We start from the raw sequence: 24,780 nt of genomic DNA, 5'->3' as shown, positions 1-24,780 counted from the left end.
GCTTCCGTGGGAATTTTTGTCCATTCATTCTGTACAGAATTTTTGAGGTCAGGCACTGATGTTGAAAGAGAAGACCTGGCTCACAATCTTCATTCCATTTCATCCCAAATGTACTGGATTGGGTTGAGGTCAGTGATCTGTGCAGTTAAGTTCTTCCACACCGAACTCATCAAACTATATCTTTATAGTCTTTTCTTTGTGTTCTGGTCAGAATATAAAAAGGCCTTCCCCAATCTGTTTCCACAAACATGGAGGCATAGCATGTTTTTACACAGTCCAGTGTCAGTATGGGTTTCATCACACCATCTGATGCTTGACATTGGACTTGGTGACGTGATGTTTGCATGCATCTGCTCGGCCATGGAAACCCATTCCATTAAGCTCCCACCGCACCATTTTTGTGCTTACATTAATGCCATTGGAATTTCTGAGCTCCTCAGCTATGGAATCAGCAGAGCATTTGGCTGTTGCACGCCATGAGCCTTAGCAGTCGTTGACCCCGCTCTGTGATTTTAAATCGTCTCCTGCTTCATAGTTGAGTTGCTGTTGTTCCTAAATGCTTCCATTTTCTAATAATATCACTTACAGTTGATATCGAAATATCCAGCAGGGATTAAATTTCCTGAACAGTCTTATTGCAAAAGGTGGTATCTTCTCACAGTACCATTCATGTTTGCAAATGGAGACTGTGTATGTGATATATGCCGAGGCACCTAATTTTACAACAAGAAACTGGGAAAACGTATTGACTCAAGTGGGGCCCTCACTCGAGTATAAGCCGAGGGGGGCTTTTTCAGCATAAAAAATGTTCTGAAAAAGTAGGCTTATACTCGAGTATATATGGTAAATACAGTAAATAATTAATAAAAATAGTACAGGTAACAAGAGCACCACAACTCAATACACAGTACAGCTTAGATGTAAGTAGAGAGGGAGTGATCAGCGTACTACATAGATAAAGGTGAGCCTTTACAAGAAGGAGAGTATGCTGGAAAATATGGTCCATGAGTAGGAGAGAGCTTTAAGTGAAATGTGAGAAGAGGGCGTTGACAAGAGGGAAGAGGGCCCTGCTCTGAGGAGCTAACAATCTAGTGAGAAGGGGTGACAGACAGATGACATGAAGGCAGGCTTACCTATCCTCCCGGAATTGCCGGGAGGCTCCCGAAAATCGGGTCCCCCTCCCGGATTCCCGGGAAGGTCGGCAATCCTCCCGCATTTGCCATGCAGTCCCTGCACCCCCCTTTCATGCCACGGGTCCGCGGCAAGGGGCAGGACACAAATCGCCTCATTTCACAGCATTTTAGCCCCGCCCCCTACTCGCGGACCCACAAAGCGCGGTCTTTCCATGGATTGGGCGTGGGGCTTTGAGTCATCAGCCCCGTCCCCGCCCCCCGACCTGGAGATCCGGCAGTCCTCTCCGGGCTTCTCCCGGAGAGGATATTTTAAAAGTCGGCAAGTATGCATGAAGGGCAAGTTAATTTATTTATTTAGAACTGTATGCCTATAGTATAAGTAGGGTGAGCTGCCTCCCCTAGCACAGACTCCGGGTTGAGCTGCCTCCCCTCGCACTGACTGCGGGGTGAGCTGCCTAACCTCGCACTGACTGTGGGGTGAGCTGCCTCCCCTCGCACCGACTGCGGAGTGAGCTGCCTCCCCTCGCTCTGACTGCGGGTTGAGCTGCCTCCTCTCGCACTGACTGCGGGGTGAGCTGCCTCCCCTTGCACTGTCTGCGAGGTGAGCTGCCTCCCCTTGCACTGACTGCGGGATGAGCTGCCTCCCCTCGCTCTGACTGCGGGGTGAGCTACCTACCCTTGCACTGACTGTGGGGTGAGCCGTTTTCCTCTCCACAGCATGTATTGTTGCGAGGGGAGTCAGCTCACCCCCCAGTCAGTGACTTTTCATGACAAAAATTTGCACATTTTCATGACTAAAAATGTACACCATATCGCAAATTCGCATACAATTAAAAAGTCAATTTGTTTTTAAAATAGCGATTTCGGAAAATGCGATATTGTGCGATTTCAAAACCTTACTAAAAAACACATCCCATTAATTGTCACCCAAAGTGTCAGATACCATGTGTTTCAGCTATGATTCCGATCTGATGCGCAGTACCGTGCACATTAGATCGGAGCAGGAGATCGAAAGGCCTGCACTATAGATTTAATGCAGTGTTTCCCAACCCTGGTCCTCAAGTACCCCCAACAGTGCACGTTTTCCAGGTCACCTGGCTACCGGTGTACTCATTATCCACTGACACATTTTAAAAGATCCACAAGTGGAGTTAATTATTTCACTTGGGATTCTGTGAGGGGACCTGGAATACATAAACTGTTGGGGGTACTTGAGGACCAGGTTTGGGTACTACTGATTTAATGGACCTGCTGGCCTTGCTGGGATCGCATACAGTACATTGTATACAAAAGGACCACAATCCCGCCACCCGGGAAGCTGCCGGGTGGTTTAAGGGGAACTTTTGCCCTAATACATTGCATACTGAATGGTGGGCCTTTAGGCAACAAACTAATAAACTGATTTTTAATAAATATAACCCCCCCCTCCCCATAAACACACATACATACACACAAACAGAGACAAAATTAGCAGAATTAGCCATTGAGATTTCTGGGATGCGATTGGCAGACCAACCACTATTGGTTAACATAGGTCAACACATGGAAAAGGTCCACATACTTTAGGTCAACATGGTCAAAATGTTGACACGTCAACGTGAGAAAGGTCAATGACCTTTTCTCCCCCAAAACAGGTGTTTTTCATTCTTTACTATCCAAGTGAACATAGAGGGAGAATATAAATTATGTGAACGACCCATGGCAAGGGGACACAGTACACTTATCGGGTGTCCATGTCGACATAGACACACAAAAAACATGAAAACCCTATGGCCCCTTTCACACACCGTCAGCCGCCAGGTGGCGAAACCCTACACGGCCAAGAAGCCGCGCCGTGCACAGAAGTTTACAATGGCTGGGATGGTGGTGACAGCCGGCTGCAAATGGGCGACCGGGCAGTGGCCGTCCCGTGTGAATGGACACACTCCTGTCCATTAATAACTACTGTGCACGGCAAGGCTTTTGCCCGTGCCGGGTTTCACCGCCCGGAGGCTGCCGGAGTGTGTGAAAGGGGCCTTAGTCTTCCTTTTCCATATCTTCCTTTTAAATCTGTCAACCTAATGACTCTCAACCTTATTATAATCGACCATATGCTTTTTATATTTGACTGCAAGCCAAAATGAAACTCTTCAAATCGATTTAAGTTCTGATCCTAGAACTTCTGAGATTCTAAATGGAATTCAGGAAGCTCATATTAAAAACTCTCCTCCGGAACTAAATTACTGAATAACCGGCCATGGAACGCCGAATGCTTCACATATTTCAATCTTTCAACGGCCGCTCCACCCTCCAGCCCTGTGCGGTAATCATGCTTTAGTGCTATTTCAGTCTGAATCGTGCCCCCCTCTCTGCTCATGCTGTGATCAAATGATTCAACTTTTGAACAAGAGCAAAAACCAGTGGCAGAAATTCCAATTTCCCATTCAGCCACAAGATTAGTTTTCCTCGCCAAGTGATTTCAATTGTCATATGACAACTATTTTAAATATAATCACACATTTAAAAAAATTAAAGAAAAAAAATTCAATATACACATAATTTATTCTTAGAGAATAGACTAGTTGCAAGATACCTTTGTTCTGCTGAGAGCAATTCTCTATTTTTTGGGACAAGGGTTTTCATGAATATAAAATACACATAGGGTCACTTAAACAATGAGGATTGGATTTACAATGTAAATGGGGTTTGGTGACATCACGCAACAATTACTGTTCTGGAGTGCATACAGGAATAAAGGGACTCTGTAGCAATATCTCCTTCTTCACGTTACCTTACATAGCATAGATGGCCATTAACCATCGATGATTCCAAATCATCAATGGCTTATAGTCGATGTCAAATACTCTGGCCATCGATGGGGGTGACCCAGATGTTTTCCCCCATCAATGGCACAGCAAAACCGATGTTTTGCTGTTGTTTTTTCAAAGTGCCCGTGATGCCCTGCTCCCATGTTCTGATTGGCCTACAGGCCAGTCAGTCAAAGAAAATGTATGACAACTGATAGGTAAAACTATCGATAGTCATCCATCACATAGTTTATTACTATTGATGGCTGGTTGCTCCGATGGCCATCCCTAACATAGAACACAGCATAGATGACTTTGTGAATGGGTGTGGTATGTTTGATTTATAGTACCTTGTTGACATAAGAATTTTGACATGACAGACATGTCGACATGTTAAGCATGTTGACAGTGACCATGACAACATTCATCATGACATAAATGTCAACATATGTCCCCAATGGCCCAGCAGTACCAATAGGCAGGGGCATCTCCAGTATCGTCTTCTCTGTTCTGGTGGTCATGTGATAAGCAGTTCCAGGTCAGATGTTCTATCCCCCTAGTGCATAACCCTAGCAGCTCCCCACTACCTAACTCTAACTTCCCCTAGTGCCTACCCTCCTATCAGTGCGTAGACATAACTGTCGGCATTATCCGATTGTCAACATTTTACATGATGACCTTTCAAATTTTGACATTGTTATCATGATGGCATTGGGACAATGACATTGTGCCTATAGACATGTTGAACCATGTTGACATTGTGGTGCTAGAAATATCAATATTGATATGGTAGCTGAGGATAATGAGGCCGGCTACCCTTTTGAATAAATGCGGTCTTTCTGCACCCCCAAACATGAAGTGAATGCAAATTGGGATGAGACACCTCCATACTGTGAATGGGACCTTGGCCGCTCGATCCGGGTTACCCATTCACACTGCACAGCAACCCGGGTCCGATTTAAGATTAACCCTTCTTTTAATCTGGGCTGGAATGCCGGGTTGGTGGACCCAGGAAATTTGAAAAGGTCCTTTCACACTGCACAAATACCGGGGTCATCCCAGCAACAACCTGGGTTATTTTTGCAATGTGATGGGTATAAAAGAATATAATTCACACAAGTGGAATGTCTCTTTTGTACTACAGAAAAGATGCTAATAAAAAGCTCCTGCTACAAGTCCTAATGCCAACACGTTGCAGCTGATATAATCAGGGCCGGTGCAAGGCACCAGAGCGCCCCAGGCAAGTCGGGGTGGGGGCACCCCGGTGTCTGCCGCCCAGGTACCTGTCCTGCGGCGCTGTAAAGCTGGCGGCGGCAGCGGGGGGTCCCTGCAGTCAATAAGAAATAACGAGCGCTATCCGTCGGGCTATGCGGAAGCGCTTCTGTTTTGGAAACACTGGCCGCATGGCGCACGCTGATTGGCTGAATCTCAGCCAATCAGCGTGCGGCCAGTGTTTCCAAAACAGAAGCGCTTCCGCATAGCCCGGCGGATAGCACTCGTTATTTCTTATTGACTGCAGGGACCCCCCTCTGCTGCCGCCGCCAGCTTTTACGCACATATACGCCGCAGGACAGGTACCCGGGCGGCAAGGGGGGGGCGAAATACCACCCTCCAGTGGCCGGCGCCCTAGGCAAATGCCTAGATTTGCCTAGTGGTGGCGCCGGCCCTGGATATAATGAAGCAAATATTGCACTCAACTTAACCAGCAGTAGAGGTGAAGGGTTGAGGAAATCCTTCGTCTGCACACTGCTATACTAGGCTAGTTGCTTATATGCCTGGATTTGGGAAACACTTTTTGTTGTTTTTTTATCAGAATTCCAATCATATCTATCTTAATGTATTTTTTAAAGAGGCAGTTGCGTACCACACAATGGGCCGTATTCATGTGGCTGTCGAGGGGGTTAAACGGTGGAGATCGCAGAAAATAAGCAATCCTCGCTGTTTAACCCCCGCGTCGGCCGCTCACCCTATTCTACGTTCAGGGGGAATCCTCACTGTTACAGCGAGGCCCGCGGCTAATGCACGGAGCACATTGCGGCACAGCGGCCGCATACGCCGATTCCCTGTCTCTCCAAAAACGGAGTGAGGGGGAATTGGTGTATGCAGGGGGTCAGTTGAATACTGACCCTGCAAGCTGTCACAGCAAGCCAGCAGCATTGAATAATACACCCCATTATATGCGCTGCAGTTTATGCTTGACTACCCTTACAGTACCCAAAAATGTATTTTATATTTATACAGGTTGAGTATCCCTTATCCAAATATCCTTAACCATATTATTCCGAAAACCATACATTGCAGAAAGTAAAAAATACAGGTTTTTTTCTTGTTAAAAACATCTGTAACAGCACTACTGAGGACATGATATGTAACTGCCACTACTGGGGACATCTGTAACAGCACTACTGGGGACATCTGTAACAGCACTTCTGAGGACATCTGTAACAGCACTACTGAGGGCATCTGTAACAGCACTACTGGGGACATCTGTAACTGCACTACTGAGGACATCTGTAACAGCACTACTGGGGACATCTGTAACAGCACTACTGAGGACATCTGTAACTGCACTACTGAGGACATCTGTAACAGCACTACTGAGGGCATCTGTAACAGCACTACTGGGGACATCTGTAACAGCACTACTGAGGACATCTGTAACTGCACTACTGAGGACATCTGTAACAGCACTACTGGGGACATCTGTAACAGCACTACTGAGGACATCTGTAACTGCACTACTGAGGACATCTGTAACAGCACTACTGAGGGCATCTGTAACAGCACTACTGAGGACATCTGTAACAGCACTACTGGGGACATCTGTAACAGCACTACTGGGGACATCTGTAACAGCACTACTGGGGACATCTGTAACAGCACTACTGAGGGCAAGATATGTAACTGCCACTACTGGGGACATCTGTAACAGCACTACTGAGGACATCTGTAACAGCACTACTGAGGGCATCTGTAACAGCACTACTGGGGACATCTGTAATAGCACTACTGGGGACATCTGTAACAGCACTACTGGGGACATCTGTAACAGCACTACTGGGGACATCTGTAACAGCACTACTGGGGACATCTGTAACAGCACTACTGGGGACATCTGTAACAGCACTACTGGGGTCATCTGTAACAGCACTACTGGGGACATCTGTAACAGCACTACTGGGGACATCTGTAACAGCACTACTGGGGTCATCTGTAACAACACTACTGAGGACTTGATATATAACTGCCACTAAATATGTGCAGGAAAATGATTGCTTGCCATTCAAATTCAGTACCTGAGATTGTACATAAACTTTGTTTCATGTTAAAACCTTGTTTTATGCATAAATAAAATATATTTGTGTGTATCTCATGTGTTTATACAACATAAATGCAAGATACCTCAAGATGCATCACTGAAATATGAAAATATTCAAAATACAGAGTAATCCGATTATCCAAAATGCTCCTGGCCCGAGCATTTTGGATAAGGGATACCCAACCTGTATATAGATATACTGTAGTTAGATATATACATTTTATAGTTATTATATTTTCCAGCTTAATATGATTATGATTGACCTTGTCACTGAAGGGTAAATGGGCAGCCTGATGGCATTGAGTCCTATAATCTATTTTGTCCATATAATGTAGGCATCTGCTACTTAGAGTAATTGACTTCATACACGGCACACAGGAAAGTACAATGATTTACCCAGACCCCCAGGTTCTATTGTATAAAGCTAAGTAGCACTCATTGCATTAATCAATAGATAATATTTGCTGATGCCTGTGTAGTCTGAATTCCTTTCACCAAGGGGCACATTTATCACAATCCGCATCCTAGATAACTACAACCAAATCTGCAATTCGGTAATTGAATACATCGTAGTGATTCATCAATTTTCACATGCAGGGACAGAGCTTGTGAGAAATATCTGCCCATTCAAATCTACTTACGGCATTATTTTTTTCAAACTTTTTCCTTTTTCACAAAGTGAGCAGTCTGCCGTCTTTCAGACACACATAGATAATCATGGGGACTGAATCCTAGCACACCTTTCACTGCTAGCAAGCAAAGAAGGCTGTGCAGGAGTCAGGGAACCAGTGGGAAGCATGGATAATGCTATCTCACTATAGCGTTATTATCCCAGGGCTCCATCCTGCGTTTAAAAAAAAATTGGGGGTACTTGTTTCCTAGAACGGCCACACCGATTTTGATCGGGTCGGTCGCATCCAAATCGCATGCGATGTGACCGATGCGATGGACCCGATTTTTACATTGATTGAAATGTGAATAGGGTCCGTGGCCTCCGACCTTTTCATACCCCTACTATACACGTCGGCGTGGAGTTGAGAATATAAAGTGTGGTGAGGGAAGCGAGCCACCGAGCCCAAAGCGTGGCGAGCGGACGCGTATAACTTCACAGGTATACGCGTCCCCGCTCGGTGGCTCGCTGCGCTCTCCACACTTTATATTCTCAACTCCACGCCAACGTGGATAGTAGGGGTATGAAAAGGTCAGAGGCCACGTACCGCCGCCCCTCGCGGGCTCGCTACGCTCGCCACGCTTCGGGTTGGCGTCAATCGTGGTGTGACGTTCACAATGTGGGGGGGCCATATACAATGAGAAATGGCCCATATTGGCCCATTTCCCATTTTTTCCCGGATTACAATGTTAAAAATATTTTAACATTGAACCCTATGGCAAAATCGGGTCCATCGCGTCTGTCGCGTTGCGTGCCATGTTAATGCACCCGACCGACGCAATGGACCCGATTTTGCCTTTGCCGGCAAAATGGACCTGATTTCAAAGGAAATCGGGTCCATCGGGGGTAATCGTGTACCTTAAGTTAAGGTACACGATTACCCCCGATTGTGGCCGTTCTAGGAAACAAGTACCAAATTGGGTAAATTAGTAAGGAATGCATATTTTTATTACAAATATCTTAAATGAAATCTGGAATGTGTAGGGCCATTGGGGCAGATGTATTAAGCCTGGTGAAGAGATAAACTGGAGATAAAGTGGAAGGAGATAACGCACCAGCCAATCAGATACCAACTGTCATATTTCAAACACAGCTGATTGGCTGGTGCGTTAACTCTTCCAAGTTATCTCCACTTTATCTCCAGTTTATCTCTTTTCCAGGCTTAATACATCTGCCCCTTAGTCAGTAAGGGTTATAAATGCTAAGCTGCTCGGCATGGTACTGGTTGACACAGGAAAAGCTTGACTTGAATTTGTAACAATTATTTTCTCATATTTCACCGTCTACGTGGACTACTAATGGGCCACAGTACAGTGATTGTGGGTCCATGTGCTTAAATCTACAAATTGACAAAATCCCATGAAAAACTAATGTCAACCTTTTGTTTGGTCAGTAATTTTCATGTTCACCTTTGTGTCGACCCTTTTACCATGATGACCATGTACATGTCAGGGAGATCCTGCACCATATCAAGTGAGCTCTTAGAGCCAATCTAAAGTAGGGCCTTCACCAATAAAAACCTCCCTTGTTCCCTTTATTCAGATGGCACACCGGTACTTGAGATGCCACCTGGACTTCCAGACAGTAAGGGCTCACGGGATAGGCCTGAGACCGCTTGATAACTCTGGAGTAGTAATACACTGGACTGGGTCAGAGAATGGAATTAGACCAGACAAGAGGTTCAGTAATAACATACTGTGCAAGCGCAACACTGCAGGCAGTATAGTAACTGATGATATACCTCCCAGCCACTATAAGCTCCCTGGAAAAACAGTAGTATGGATACCAGTGTAATAATGCCAACAGAACGGGTGTGGTATAAATGGCCGACAGTCGGGATTCCGACAGTCATTTCTGACGTCGGAATCCTAACTGCACAGCGGGGGGAGCGCAATGAAGCCCCTTGCGGGCTTGCTGCGCTTGCCATGCTGCGGGCACGGTGGCGAGCTGTGCTCACCACCTATTTTATTCTCCCTCTATGGGAGTCGTGGACCTCCACGAGGGAGCAGTCGGGATTCCGACGTCAGAGGGATGACTGTCGGAATCCCGACTGTCGGGGAGACGTCCGGCACCCAACAGAACATGAACTTGCAGCTCAGAGACACCAATGCCATACAGATATAGGGGGTTATTCTATTTGATTCACAAGGCTGCAAACATGTTTTGCAGGTCTCCTCAGAATCACAAGTGAAATAATTAGCTCCACCCGTGGATCTTTTAAAATGTGTCAATGAGTAATGAAGGCACCTGTACACGTGAACTGTGTGGGGTCCTGAGGACCAAGTTTGAGATCATCAGGTCTAGTGCAAGGGCTGCATCTGCTTCCAAGACCCTGGACAGTATTTACACCATATCCACACCTGAAAAAAAAAAACGTGCAATGTTTTCTTTAAAGTCCCATAGTTGTTTTACTCATCACTATTCATATAAATGGGCCATCTGCCCTGTGAACTGACAGGGAAAACCTAAATGGTGCTGAAAGAATTGTGTGGATCCCATGTAAAACAAGAGAAGCATTACACTGCAGTGACTTGCTATTCTATCTGTGTGCTTCAGGGCGCTGCTTTGTAGCGGGAGCGGATAACGGTGATTCTTGCCAATATTTATCCCAGAAAAGAAGCACTCTGCATACAGCGCACTGGCAGAACACAAAAGCTAGTGGAAAATCAATTAACATTTGAAAACGCTCGCCTAGAAAATGCAGAGTGACTGCTGTTTTGATGACAACATTTAAGAAAAAAAATAGCAATTAAAACTAAATCAAGGCAGGAATCGCTTGTGCCAAAATAAGAATCACTTACAGCACTAACCAAAAGTATAAGGCAGATGAAGATTCCAAAATATTTATATGCACACTTCATGCCATGGGCACTGATAACGATAATGTTTTGGGGGCCTATTAATAGCAGCAGATATTTTTATTTGTAATGAAAATGTCCTAACTGGCTGGGCGGTACCTAAAAAGAAAACCTTGTTTTTTTTGTTTTTTTTTGGGGGGGGGGTTGCCGCATTTCCAGATTCACTAATGCCCCTCCATTTGAGTGTTGGCATTGCCCACTGCATCCAAGCCCTCAAATCTTTCCCATTCTGGGGCTTGGAGCATATGCGGTAAACAGACAAACCTCAGAAAACAGCATTTTCAGAGATTTGGACACATTTCACATCTCAATGCATCCTGCCCATTAAATGAATAGTCTCATTATTTTCCACCTATGTTACGTATTTATATATGTTGCATGTACATAAACTGTATAAAACACAATCACCCAACAACAGGAAAACATACTGCATGCAACACACAGATATCTTCTGTGATTCCTCCTTTCATGTGACAAGAAGTAACAGGCTGACAATATTAAGTGCATGAAAATCGAAATCTTGCCTAATTTGTCTGCAAACCTGTGCAGTGCCAGCGGGGAGCCTTTTTCTGCGAAACACGGTTTACGGATGTTCACGAATGTGATAGATCGCATATTCCCACCACAAGCTGTGCTTAAATGACTTTCTCTCTACCTACCTTCTAGGACATTTCAACATTTCCAGCACAATAATTTGTTTAAAGGTCATAAACAACAAGTACAAATGCTGCTGATATATGCGTGCCCCCAGATACCTTAAATAAGAAAAAGCATCTCATGTGCAAGCGGTAATATTAATATTATCTCCAGACACAGTACATGGCATTTCTGTAACCTTCTACTAATATGAGAACAGGAAATTTAAATAAAATCCAACTTGTTTATGCGTGCTCACACACATATGAGATTATATATATATATATATATATATATATATATATACATATATATACACATATATTGTGGCATATACAGCTTATTTCCACATAATGATAATGTTGCAAATCCTGACCAGGTTTTAGATCAGCAGCAGGAGAATAAGATCCAGTCCAGGTTTTCTAAATGATGTGACCTGTGCTATACTGATATTGATATAAGGGTTTCCAGGGCAGAGGGTCATTGCTCCTGATGGTGGACTAGCTGCCCAAGCGATAGGTCTGGGGTGTGGGCTATGGTAGGGACCACTGGAGCATTCTGAAGAGTTTGTACTATGCTGTGACATCTGTATGCTGCAATACTGCAACCATCCTTGCTTATGCTGATTACCTGGTATGCTGTTTACCTGCTACAAAAATAAAGACCAAGACTTCATCTTTATTCAGTGTATGTGCTTCCTTTTCACTATAACAATAATAAGGTGCTTGTGAACTATCACGGCTCCCATCTCATTGCATACCATAAGGCTTAAGATGGTATGCAATGAGATGAGATGTGCTGCGATGGGACCCGATCTTATACAACTTAAAATTGTATACCATTGTATATGGCGTACGATGAGATGAGATTTTAAATTGTATAAGCACACTAATGGGTGCTTTCAAGGTCAATTGGCCCCCCTATAAGATTTTTGATTGTATAAGCACCCTAATGGGTGCTTACAATGTTAAATGCACCCCCACGCCACCCCCACTATCAATGCCAACCCGAAGCGTGGCGAGCGCGAGCCCACGAGGGGCGGCGGTACGCGTCCTCCGACCTTTTCATACCCCCACTATCCATGTCGGCGTGGAGTTGATTTTATATAGTGTGGCGAGCGCAGCGAGCCCCGCGAGGGGACGCGTAATACATGTAAAGTATTACGCGTCCGCTCGCCACGCTTCGGGCTCGGTGGCTCGCTGCGCTCGACACACTATATAAAATCAACTCCACGCCGACATGGATAGTGGGGGTATGAAAAGGTCGGAGGACGCGTACCGCCGCCCCTCGCGTACCGCCACCCCTCGCGGGCTCGCTGCGCTCGCCACGCTTCGGGTTGGCGTTGATAATGGGGGTGGCGTGGGGGTGCATTTAACATTGTAAGCACCCATTAGGGTGCTTATACAATTAAAAATCTTATAGGGGGGCCAATTGACCTTGAAAGCACCCATTAGTGTGCTTATACAATTTAAAATCTCATCTCATCGTATGCCATTGTATGCCATATACAATGGTATACAATTTTAAATTGTATAAGATCCCATAAGATGGAAATCGTGGGAGCCGTGATAATACACAAGTACCAATAATAACAATAATAATAATAATAATATATAATAATAGTGTTACAAGGTGCCCTAGAATAATGAATGGTAAAATAATTCCTGTCTTCCCTTATTTCATGAATCCATACACAGAAATTACTTTTTATATATATATATATATATATATATATATATATATATATATATAACATTTATTAAAACATCGGTTTCTTCTTAAAACCAGTTTTTCATGTCAATTTCTTGTCATAGATGTGGTTATGGATGAAACATGTACCCGACGCGTTTCGTCTCGTTATGAGACTTTATCAGGGGTAAAAATGTTTATGCAAATCTTTCATAAATCTTAAACAATTTATATTGGTGTTTTTGCGTAGGCTTCCTTAATTTATTTAAGGACCTGATAGGTAGTCTATTCAGTAAAGGATCTACCTCCCATTAAGTGGAATCCTATAATAAAGAGAATTGTACTCAAGATCTATGGTGTGCCTCCTTTGTTATTTCTTTAACACACTGTGGGATCCAAAAAAGGTTAAATGTTACAAAAGGTGGAACTTTCCATCAATCCTCCTATATGCAAAAGATATCTTGGCCTTTAGGTGGTTAGTAATCAAGGCAAAAAATTGACCGCTCTTGGTGGGTGAATACAAGTGTGCTCATCGGAGTCCAAACTGCAGTTTGGACTCTGATACTATCACCTCCATGCTATACTGTACATCCAGTTGAGGAACCAAAAGATTCCCTATGCCTAGCCTAACAGGTCATTTCTATTTAACTACCATATAGAATAACAGAGTGTGTGCCCAGAATCGGGTATGTTGCAGTACACATGTGTGACCGTTAGTTGGGATACTGGTGGTCAGAACACCGACTCCGGTATCATGATGTTGAGGGGACACCATATACACCCTCTACCCCTACCCATCATGTCCCTACCAGTCAGTAGCTTAACACTAACCTTCCCTCCCCTTACCCTAATTCCTCTCTAGTGTCAAATTCCCTTCCCTTTCAGAATCCAATTCAAACTTCTCACTTACAAAGCTCTCACCCACTCCTCTCCCATTGACATATCTGACCTCATCTCCCTTTCTATTCCTGCCAGTCCTCTTCACTCCGCTAATGCATGTCTCCTCTCCTGCCTACTGATGACTTTTACCTTTAAGACCTTTAATGTTTCCACAGACTCTCCACCTCTTTACGCAACCTCAAACAGGATCTCATGACCCGCTTCTTCACTAAACCCTGCCAACTCTCTCTGAAATCTGGTGTTCCATGATCACTGTCACGGACCTACCGGTCGCTCCTCCGGATACTTCAATCTGAACAGCACCGGACGTGACTTGAGGTTCACTTTGGAGTGGACACACTGGTCACTTATATATGGTCACTGCCACCGATGCAAGCTCAGGTTTAGCTCTTGATTGCAGGGTGCACTTTCCCTAAGTGTCTGAAATTTGGAGGGGGAGCATCCCTGACCTCTATCTAGAGGTTATATCTGGTGTGGATGTTCCACAATGTTGATTCAACCCCCTAACTTGGTTTCTGGGGGGTCTCAGATCCTTATCAGACATCCTGACTCTACCAGGAAAGCTCTACAGATCTGTTCAGTCTCCCCTCAAAGTGACAACCTCCTAGCTCCCCCTGGGTCCCAGTAAGGTCGCAAGCTATACAGAAGAAATACATTTATAATACACATAATGACAGGAAACATCATTTCTGCATTCTGATCAAGTGATGGATCGTGACAATCACAATCTACCCCATCTGTGTCACCCCTGTCTGTCTGCCCCTCCCCTTTAGAATTAAAGGTCTCATGACCAGGGCCCTCTTCCCTCATGGACTTTTTTTTCTCTCTCACTTCTCACAATCTTTGATGGCACAAAATCTTGTGCTTTTCTGCCACGCTTATACTTTTTCCAGTGTCGTCTGCTTATACAGTTATTTATTTACAGTTTCTTATATAGCGCAGCATATTCCGTTGCGCTTTACAATTGGAAACAACAGTGATTAAACAAACTGGGTAGATACAAACTGACATGGAGGTAGGAGGGACCTGCTCACAAGCTTACAATCTATAGGGATAATAGGAGGGATATATAAGGATATAATTCCATAGCATGGCAGTCCCTTTCAGATTACAAGATGGTCCTGATGGGATGCAATTAGATATGAATGCTACTGGAGGTTGTGTGGGGGTCCTGAATATGATAAGCTAGCCTGAAGAGGTGAGTTTTCAGGGAACGCTTGAAATTTTGGAGACTAGAGGAGAGTCTTAGTGTGTGTGGAAGGGCATTCCATAGGGTGGGTGCTGCCCGACAAAAATCCTGCAAGTGTATGCGGGAGCTAGTAATGAGTGTGGATGAGAGATGCAGATCTTGTGCAGAGCGGAGAGGTTGGTGGGGAAATATTATGAGATAAGCAAATAGTCAGATATAAATTACTCTGACTACAGATATAAGTCAGTGTAGTCAGAGTAATGGTTTTGTATGTAAGTAGAAGTATTTTATATTGAATGTGGTAATATACAGGCAACTAGTGGAGGGACTGACAGAGCCGATCAGCAGATGCTGAACGTCTAGCCAGGAAGATCAGCCTCGCAGCTGCATTCAAAATGGATTCTAGTGGTGAGAGTCTTTTCTTAGGAAGATCGGTAAGGAGGCCATTGCAATTATCAATACGTGATATAATGAGTGCATGGATTAGAGTTTTTGCAGTGTCTTGTGTAAGGTACGGGCAAATTTTGGATATGTTTTTTACATAGATGTAACAAGATTTAGAGACAGATTGAATTTTAGGAATAAAGGACAGTTCATAGTCGAGGATGACCCCTAAACAGTGAGCTTGTGGAGTAGGATTAATTGTTGGGTTCTCAACAGTGATAGAGATATCAGGTTGGTATCTACTCTTGGCTGGTGGGAATATAATTCATTCTTTTTTGGAAATGTTGAGTTAGAGGTGGCGAGATGACATCCAAGATGAAATGGCAGAAAGACATTCAGAGACACGGAGCAATACTGATGGTGACAATTCCAGGGAGGATAGATAGATTTGAGTATCATCAGTGTACAGATGATACTGAAATCCAAAAAAGTTGATTAGTTTCCCAAGTGAGGAGGTATAGATTGAGAAAAGCAGAGGACCTAAGACTGAACCTTGTGGTACTCCAACGGACAGAGATAGTGAGGAGGAGGTAGCATCAGAGAAGCGAACACTGAAAGAGCGATTAGATAGGTAGGAAGAGAACCAAGAAAGGGCTGTGTTCTGAAGACCTAGGGATTGTAGTGTTTGTATGAGAAGAGAGTGGTCAACAGTGTCAAAGGCAGCTGAGAGATCTAGAAGAATAAGAAGTGAGAAATGGCCTTTAGATTTAGCAATGAACAGATCATTCATTACTTTAGTCAGTGCTGTCTCAGTAGAGTGTTGAGAGCGAAAGCCTGACTGAAGTGGGTCCAATTAGTTGTATGAGTTAAGAAAGTGTGTGAGGCGAGTGTAGGCAAGTCTCTCAAGTAGCTTGGAGAAGCATGGGAGCTGAGAGACAGGACGGTAGTTAGAGAGACAGTTTGGATCAGAATTGTGTTTTTTTAGAATGGGAGTAATAAGTGCATGCTTGAACAGAGAAGGAAAGATACCAGTAGAGAGAGCGAGAGGTTACAGATTTTAGTTAAGCTTGGGATAAGCACAGGAGACAGCGCTTTATTGACTTGTAAGGGTATAGGATCAGGAGGAGAGTTAGTGGAGTAGGAAGATGAGAAGAGTGTGGATACTTCATCCTCACTTGTGGGGTCAAATGAGGAGAAAGTGGCAAAGGGCTCAGGAAAGGAAATAAGCAAGTCTCTGGCTAGGGAAGAGCATGCCATTTCATTTTGGATTTTAGCAATCTTTTCCTTGAAGAACGAAGCAAGCTCTTGCACACTGATATTGGCAGGTGGGGAGGGTGAAGGAGGGTAAAGAAGTTATTAAAATATATTAAAAAGTTGATTGGGCTTAGTGGTATGAGAAGAGATGAGAGCTTGAAAATAAGTTTGTTTAGCAGTGTCCAGTTATGTTTATGTACCCTGTACTTGTCCTCTATGGTAATCAACTGAAAGTAACTGTTTTGCTTATTCACACCAGGTACCATGTACTGTAGATGTATATTTAATGTAATCATGTATTTTATTTTTAATGGATGATATGTATGGATAATACACTTACAGGAATTGCTATCTTCTGTGACATAGGTAGTGATATGTAATTATCCAGGTATTAGAAGGGGGGTTGGTGTTGGCTGAGCAAGCCTTTGGTTAACGCTTTGAAATGCACACTGGGAAGTATAATGTGTGTCTCTGTGTGCAATGTACAGCAGATATTGTTGAGGGAGAATAATATTCTTATAACTGTTTAAACCACATGTGGTAGATATATGAAAGGAAAGGAAAAATGTAGTTGACCAGTTCCTGTGAAATGTGAGTTGTGTCTATATTGAGAGAGAGACGGAGACCATTGTCTGATATGTGGACTAGTCTTATGGACCCCATACACCAGGCGATGTACTGTACCTGCAATTTGGGCTCTTTTCCTGTGATTTCAGCAATCAGTCACATGAAAAGAGCCCAGACTTCAGGTGACTGACAGCAGGTCCGATGCAGAGTCGCATTCAAGCCCGAGTCCCCCTGCTGCAGAAGCAATCTCCTGGATTTGGCACTAGGCCCGTTTTGTGCCTAGGGGAGGCCTGACCCCTAAATCCGTCCCTGCTGCATGCTATAGATTGTAAGCTTGCGCGAGCAGGGCCCTCCTACCTCCATGTTGGTTTGTTTCTACCCAGTTTGCTTAATCACTGTTGTTTCCAATTGTAAAGCGCAACGGAATATGCTGCGCTATATAAGAAACTGTAAATAAATAACTATATATTGCATGCGATCCTGCCACCTGGGAAGTTCCGAGTGGCTCAAGGGAGCACTGTGGGCAACTTCTCTGAGTGGGCATACCCTCTGTGATATTGGGAGCGAGAAGTACGAACTGGTAAAAAGAACATGTTACTGTTAGCGATGTGTGTATATTTTTGAATCAGCACATTGACTTCAGAACAAACATTATAATTGGATTACAGTTTCTGCTATTATCTATAACATCAATGCCCCAGAGCGCTTCAACCTCGTACCATAAAACTAAAAGGATGGCCTGAATGTTTGTATCCTCTGATTATTATACTTCTGACGGATTTCTGTATGCTGTAATTGGCGAAAGCATCTTTAGCAAAGAGACAATTTTCTTTTTCAAGAAAATTGAGCAATAATCATTTGCCTTAAGATGCTTGTGTATGCTGTATCCTGTGATCACCAAAACAACGCAAATGCTATTCGGTTCTCCAGTTATTCTGTACAGTGATGGACCAGCAGCATGTCCCTAAATGCCCAGAAGTAGGTGGTTGTGGAAGGAGAGGTCCCAGGAGCCAGTGTATGATCAGGTGGTGGCAGCTAGTTATCCGCCCACTATATAGTGAGAAAGTCTAGGATGTGATCATTAGCAGCGGCGGAGTTTGTGATTGATTGGCCCAGGTGCAAAATATTTGTACCTCATCTCCTCCACTTCAACTCAAGTTTACAATATGCAACACGGCAGTGGGTGACAGGGAGAGGTGGGGGTGGGGGGAGGTTCAGAGTGTATCAGGGGAAAACAGTGGGTGGTAGGAAACGGGTGACAGGGGCAGCAGTGGGTCCTCAGGGGCCCTGGTAGACTGCACCTGTGGCACTAATAATAGTTCTGACTCAGATAATTTGTGTATTCCCCTAAACCCAGACAATTTCATTCTGAAACTATAAAGTTTACAGCTTTGTCATCTTTCAAACACAGCTTGTAATATGGCAGTTAGGAGCTGGTTGGCCGGTAGTTTAACACTGTCCGCTTTATCGCTATTTGAAGATTAGAAAATCTCAGCCCGATCTGCCAGAATCAGGTGAAATCGGGCCCAGATCGCATGGTGTATGGTGCCTTTACTCTGATCCTTGTCCCCAATACTATGTTCCCACATATTTATTCTATGGTGTTCTGCACAGAGACCAGGGGCTACTGAGCAGGTTTTTTTTATTTCAGTTTTTATTTGTTTTTTTTCTTTTGCGGAGGGGGTTAGGGGGTGTATGTGACTCCACCTCCACCTGATTTGGTCAGATCCCATCTCCCAGTACTCAGGCCCATGTGAGCACTCAACAGCCCTTTGCATAAGATTATATATATATATATATATATAGAGAGAGAGAGAGAGAGAGAGAGAGAGAGAGAGAGAGAGAGAGTGAGAGAGAGAATGAGAGAGAGAGAGAGAGAGAGAGAGAGAGAGAGAGAGAGAGAGAGAGTTTGCTTTTTTAAACTTGGATAATGATGGTTTCCCCTAAACCACATGCAATTAGAGATTTTGTAACTGCTACACATCCCTGGTGGCTTCAGTATACACCCTCTGGCAATTTGGAGGTGATTTGTGCCACTTTGTAGAGGTGCATGGTTCAGGATAGTGGTACATTTACTAAAGCTTCTAAAAATGAAAAGAGGTGATGCTGCCCAGAGCAACCAATCAGATTCTGCCTATCATTTCTCTATTGCGCCTTAGAAAATGATAGACGGCATCTGATTGGTTGCTATGGGCAACATCATCTCTTTTCATTTTTAGAAGCTAAAAATGTACCCTATAGAGGTGTGATATTGCTTTGCCATTCTGATAAGCAAGGAAGATGACTCTAAGGGGGAAATTTGCTAAGATGGGAGTCCATTTTCCATGGGATGTTGCTGTGGGCAACCAATCAGATACTATCTATTATCATTTAGAAGATGCTAAATAAATAAGAAGTCGATTCTGATTGGTTGCTCGTATCAACATCTCATCTGAAACAGAACTCCCTTCTTAGTAAATTTCCCTCAAAATGTCTTCTGTCCCAGGGTGTTGGTGGGATAGGAATGGGAACAGATTCGGCATGACAAAACATGGAATTTTGTAGCTTTGAGTAGAACAAGGGAATATTCTCTATTTTCATTGAGCAGCTTTAGCATTTGAAGCTTATCTCTATTATATACAGTACCTGTTCCCCGGAGTCCCCTGTAAAGCAGCTTTGCCCTCCAGAGCGTAGAAATCCTCCATTTAAGCCACGGTAGCTTTATAATAGGAAATACTGAGAATAAGTCACCCTTGTTTTTTCTGATAGTCCAACTTTTCCTGCACATTTGTAGTTCCCACAAATAATCTAACCCAAACCAATATTTAATGGGTACTTGTTTCCTAGCACGGCGCCAGCGATTTTAATTGCAGGCATCGGGACCCAAAAAATCGCGCCGATCGCATCGCATGCAACCAAATTGCATGCGATGCGATTGACGCGATTTTTACATTAGAATCAATGTAAAATGGTCCCTGAGACCCAATTTTACATTGAGACCAATGTAAAATACACCCGACACCCCAATTTTCATTGCATACCCCCCGCATGGTTCAAATGCCCCCCCATTGTTAACGCCACCCCACTATTGACACCATCCCGAAGTGTGGCGAGCGTAGCGAGCCCGCGAGGGGTGGCGGTACGCGTCCTCCGACCTTTTCATACCCCCACTATCCACGTCGGCGTGGAGTTGATTTTATAAAGTGTGGCGAGCGTGAGGGGACGCGCATTACTTCACAGGTATTACGCGTCCCCTCGCCACGCTTTGGGCTTGGTGGCTCGCTGCGCTCGCCACACTTTATAAACTCGACTCCATGCCGACGTGGATAGTGGGGGTATGAAAAGGTCGGAGGACGCGTACCGCTGCACTCGCCACGCTTCGGGTTGGCGTCAATAGTGGGGTGGCGTTAACAATGGGGGGGCATTTCACATATAAATTACCCATAAGGGTGGCTATACAATAAAAAATCTGGTCCATTGGGCCATTTAACATTGTACCCTATGTAAAATCGTGTTGATTGCGTCGGTCGCATCGCATGCCATTATAATGGCATGCAATGGACGCGATCAACGCGATTTTCACATTGCCGGCAATAAAGGCTCAAAATAGACAGAAAATCAGGTCCATCACGTCCATCGCATACCTTAAGTTAAGGTATGCGATGACCCACGACGGGCGCCGTGCTAGGAAACAAGTACCATTAATGTATTAGTTAGTGTAGTGACTGTAGTCAATACAAATGTGCAGCAATAATTTTTGTGCTGCGCTTTTAAAATTGCAGCCAAGGCTTGCATGAAGCGACAGGTAGAACTGTATTGTTTCACAGAGGAAAGAAGTCCAGCAATATAGGGTCAGAACCTACAGTATGTTGATAGGTCTAAGTGGTGTTTGATGGAGGTCAGCTGACGCGATGAATAGCTTACCTAGGTATCGGTTTACTGACCAGGTGTTGGACAATGCTGAATAAATGCAGCACAATTTAGGGATGTGCAGTATAAGACAGATCCAGCCAGAAGCAGGTTAGTGCAGGTCATATGTGGGGCATGCTTGCCTACTTTTGAAAACTAGTTTCAGGAAGATTATAGTTGGTAATATAATTTTGCAAGGCGCCCAATTGAGGGGGCGTGTCATTCTCCACCCAAAGGGGCGTGTCTAGTTCCATATATGGAGAGATTGTAAAAAGAGATTATGAACGTGGCACCTAGAAGCGTGGGTGTGTACTGCTACATCTGAGAGGAATGTTTTAAAATTACATATCGAAATGTAAATGAGCCCCAAAGCAGTTAGTAAGAGCTACTATACTTGCTAAAGTGCTAGGAAATAGTGCTGATGATTCAATGTAAATGTATCTCTCTTTTTTCCCCAATTATGTAACAGTGTAATGTGGGCTACTTGAAATGAGGGAGATTGCTAGACTAATGAGGGAGATTGCTGCTATTTCAGGGAGTCTCCTGCAGAATGCAGGAGGATAGGCAGGTATGATGTGAGGTGGCCAATCCTGGGATCGGGATAAGCGGGATCCTGGTATTTGGCCTCAGAATTGCTGGGATTTCAATCCTGGGATTGGAGTTTAATCTGAGGATTTCAGTATGACGCTGTCTAATGCTGGCAGCATCTGAGCACCCGCTCAGACACTGCACGGCGTCTCCCGTCCCCCGCTGTGCGACTCTGTGCAGAATGACGTGGTCGGAGGTCACACTGCGCAGGCCTATCCACCAAGATCCCGACCACAGGAAATTTTTTTTATTAGGGAAGCCAATCCTGGAATCCCGGGAATACTGGGATTTAGCTCTTTTTGGTACTTGTTTCCTAGAACGGCCACAATCGCGGCCATCGTGTACCTTTAAGTTAAGGTACACGATGGCCGCGATGGACCCGATTTCCTTTGAAATCAGGTCCATTTTGCCGGCAAAGGGAAAATCGCGGGCATCGCGGCGGTCGGGACCATTAACATTGGCCCCGACGCGATGCCCGCGATTTTGCCATAGGCTTCAATGTTAAAATATTTTTTAACATTGAAATCGGGAGCATCGCGTCGGTCTTGTGCCATTATAATGGCACAAGATGAGATGGACTTGATAAAGTCCATCTCACATAGTAAAAAATGTGAAATGGGCCAATATGACCCATTTCACATTAGATATGGCCCCGTTGTCACCCCACTATTAACGTGAACCCGAAGCGTGGCGAGCGCAGCGAGCCCGCGAGAGGCGGCAGTGCGCGTCCTCCGACCTTTTCATTCCCCTACTATCCACGTCGGCGTGGAGGTGAGAATATATAGGGTGGCGAGCGCAGCGAGCCACCAAGCCCGAAGCGTGGCGAGGGAACACGTATACCTGTGAAGTTATACGCGTCCCCTCGTGGGGCTCGCTACGTTCGCCACGCTTCGGGCTCGGTGGCACGCTGCGCTCGCCACACTATATATTCTCAACTCCACGCCGACGTGGATAGTAGGGGAATGAAAAGGTCGGAGGACGCGCACCGCCGCCCCTCGCGGGCTCGCTACGCGCGCCACGCTTCGGGTTCACGTCAATCGTGGGGTGGGGTTTACGCTGTAAAATTGGGGGTCTAGGGAATATTTTACATTGAATCCAATGTAAAATCGGGTCCCAGGGACCCTATTCACATTTGATTCAATAAAAAAATCGGGTCGGTCGCATCGCATGCGACCAAATCGCATGCGATGCGATCGACGCAATTTTTCCGACACGACCACCCCGATGGAAATCGGTGTGGCCGTGCTAGGAAACAAGTACCCTTTTTTTTAATCCCGAACCCCAGTATTGTAAAAATACCCCAGGATTGGCCTCCCTAGTCATATGCGATGCGATCGACGCAATTTTTCCGACACGACCACCCCGATGGAAATCGGTGTGGCCGTGCTAGGAAACAAGTACCCTTTTTTTTTAATCCCGAACCCCAGTATTGTAAAAATACCCCAGGATTGGCCTCCCTAGTCATATGCATGGGATGGAGAACACACCTGCACCTTACCTTTCAACCCCACCAAGTGCTCCCGAAAAAGGGGTGTTGTCACTGTAAAAAGAGGCTGGCTTTGTGACAATGCTGCTATCTCAATCTACATGCTTTCATTGTGGGGGCATGGTCAGCACTTTGCTGGTTATGCCCTCAGTGCCCTCTGCAATGGTTAAAGTGGGGGGAAGACGGGGTGGTACTGAGTTCCACCACCTGTAATGGTAGGTGGAACTAATTCTACCTCCACCATGGGCCTACACAGTAATTCCAACATAAAAACACCACCCACGTCAATAGATAATGCAGCCACATCCGATATTCCCTTTCCGATAAGTCCCTGGTACTGTAGCTCCGTGATTCTCTTCCACCTGCTGCCCACCCCTCTTGGTACTCACATGAGTTCCACCACCCCTCGTTGACCACCTTAAACCCTGGTCCTCTGTGTAAATATGCTTTACGCATTCATACAGCATTTATTATAAGAAATCTCCAGTTTTTTTTAAAGGGGCAACCAGTTTGATTGTGCAGTGTAAATGATTGCCAATTTAAAAAAAACTGGAGATTTCTTACCAAATCTCTCACTTTCTGAATCTCTCATCCTATTACATTTCACCCAGTGTGTCTGTCTGTGTGTGTGTCTGTGGGGGGAATCCATTAGCAGCAGGTCCCCATCAGTACCACACTGATGTAGAGCTGGATACCTACAGTAGAACGGTATGGGTCATTTGGTCGACCCATCAAAGGTCGATATGCTGTAGGCCGACCACAGAAGTTCGACATGGCTTAGATTGACACCTCAAATACAGTAGGTCGTCATGCTTAAGGTCGACATGGATGGAAGGTCGACAGAAGCATTAGGTCTACAGTCTTTAGGTCAACAGTCAAAAGATTGACAAATGTCGACATGGTCGTCATTGACAATGTATCAGTGCACCGTGTCCCCTCACATGGCTGGTTGTGCTCACCATGCTTCGGGCCCTAGTGGATGGTAGGGCACGAGATACCTCCTGTCAGCACACGTCACTGCAAAAATGAAATGAAAAACCCAAGTTCAACCTAATGGGCGGGATGTTCAAACATCCGCAGCCCAGCTCCACTCCCCTTCGCCGACATAATTATCGCATATGCTGTAACAGTGGCATAACTATAAATTTTGCTCCCCCATTGCCAAAATAGTTGTCAGGCAGGTAAATAAACCTGTCTCTGCAGCCACTTCAGCACGAGAGGATGGGAAGCATCACTCATCCTCACCAGCCGCCCACATGCCCCCCTAAATGACTGTGTGCTACAACCTCTGGGTGCTGGTGATGCACAAGCTCTGCTACCACACAGGCTGTGGTGCAGGCATGAAGCTACATTATAAAGCTCTACTAGCAGTGACTGGCAGCTGCAGTGTCTGCCGCCCAGACAAGCAGAGCAGGCTTTTACAAGTGGGGCGT

Source organism: Crinia signifera, chromosome 7 (assembly GCF_055691185.1).
Source record: "Crinia signifera chromosome 7, ASM5569118v1, whole genome shotgun sequence".
Lineage (NCBI taxonomy): Eukaryota > Metazoa > Chordata > Amphibia > Anura > Myobatrachidae > Crinia > Crinia signifera.
The sequence above is the reverse complement of the archived record's forward strand: the minus strand, read 5'-3'. Positions refer to the sequence as shown.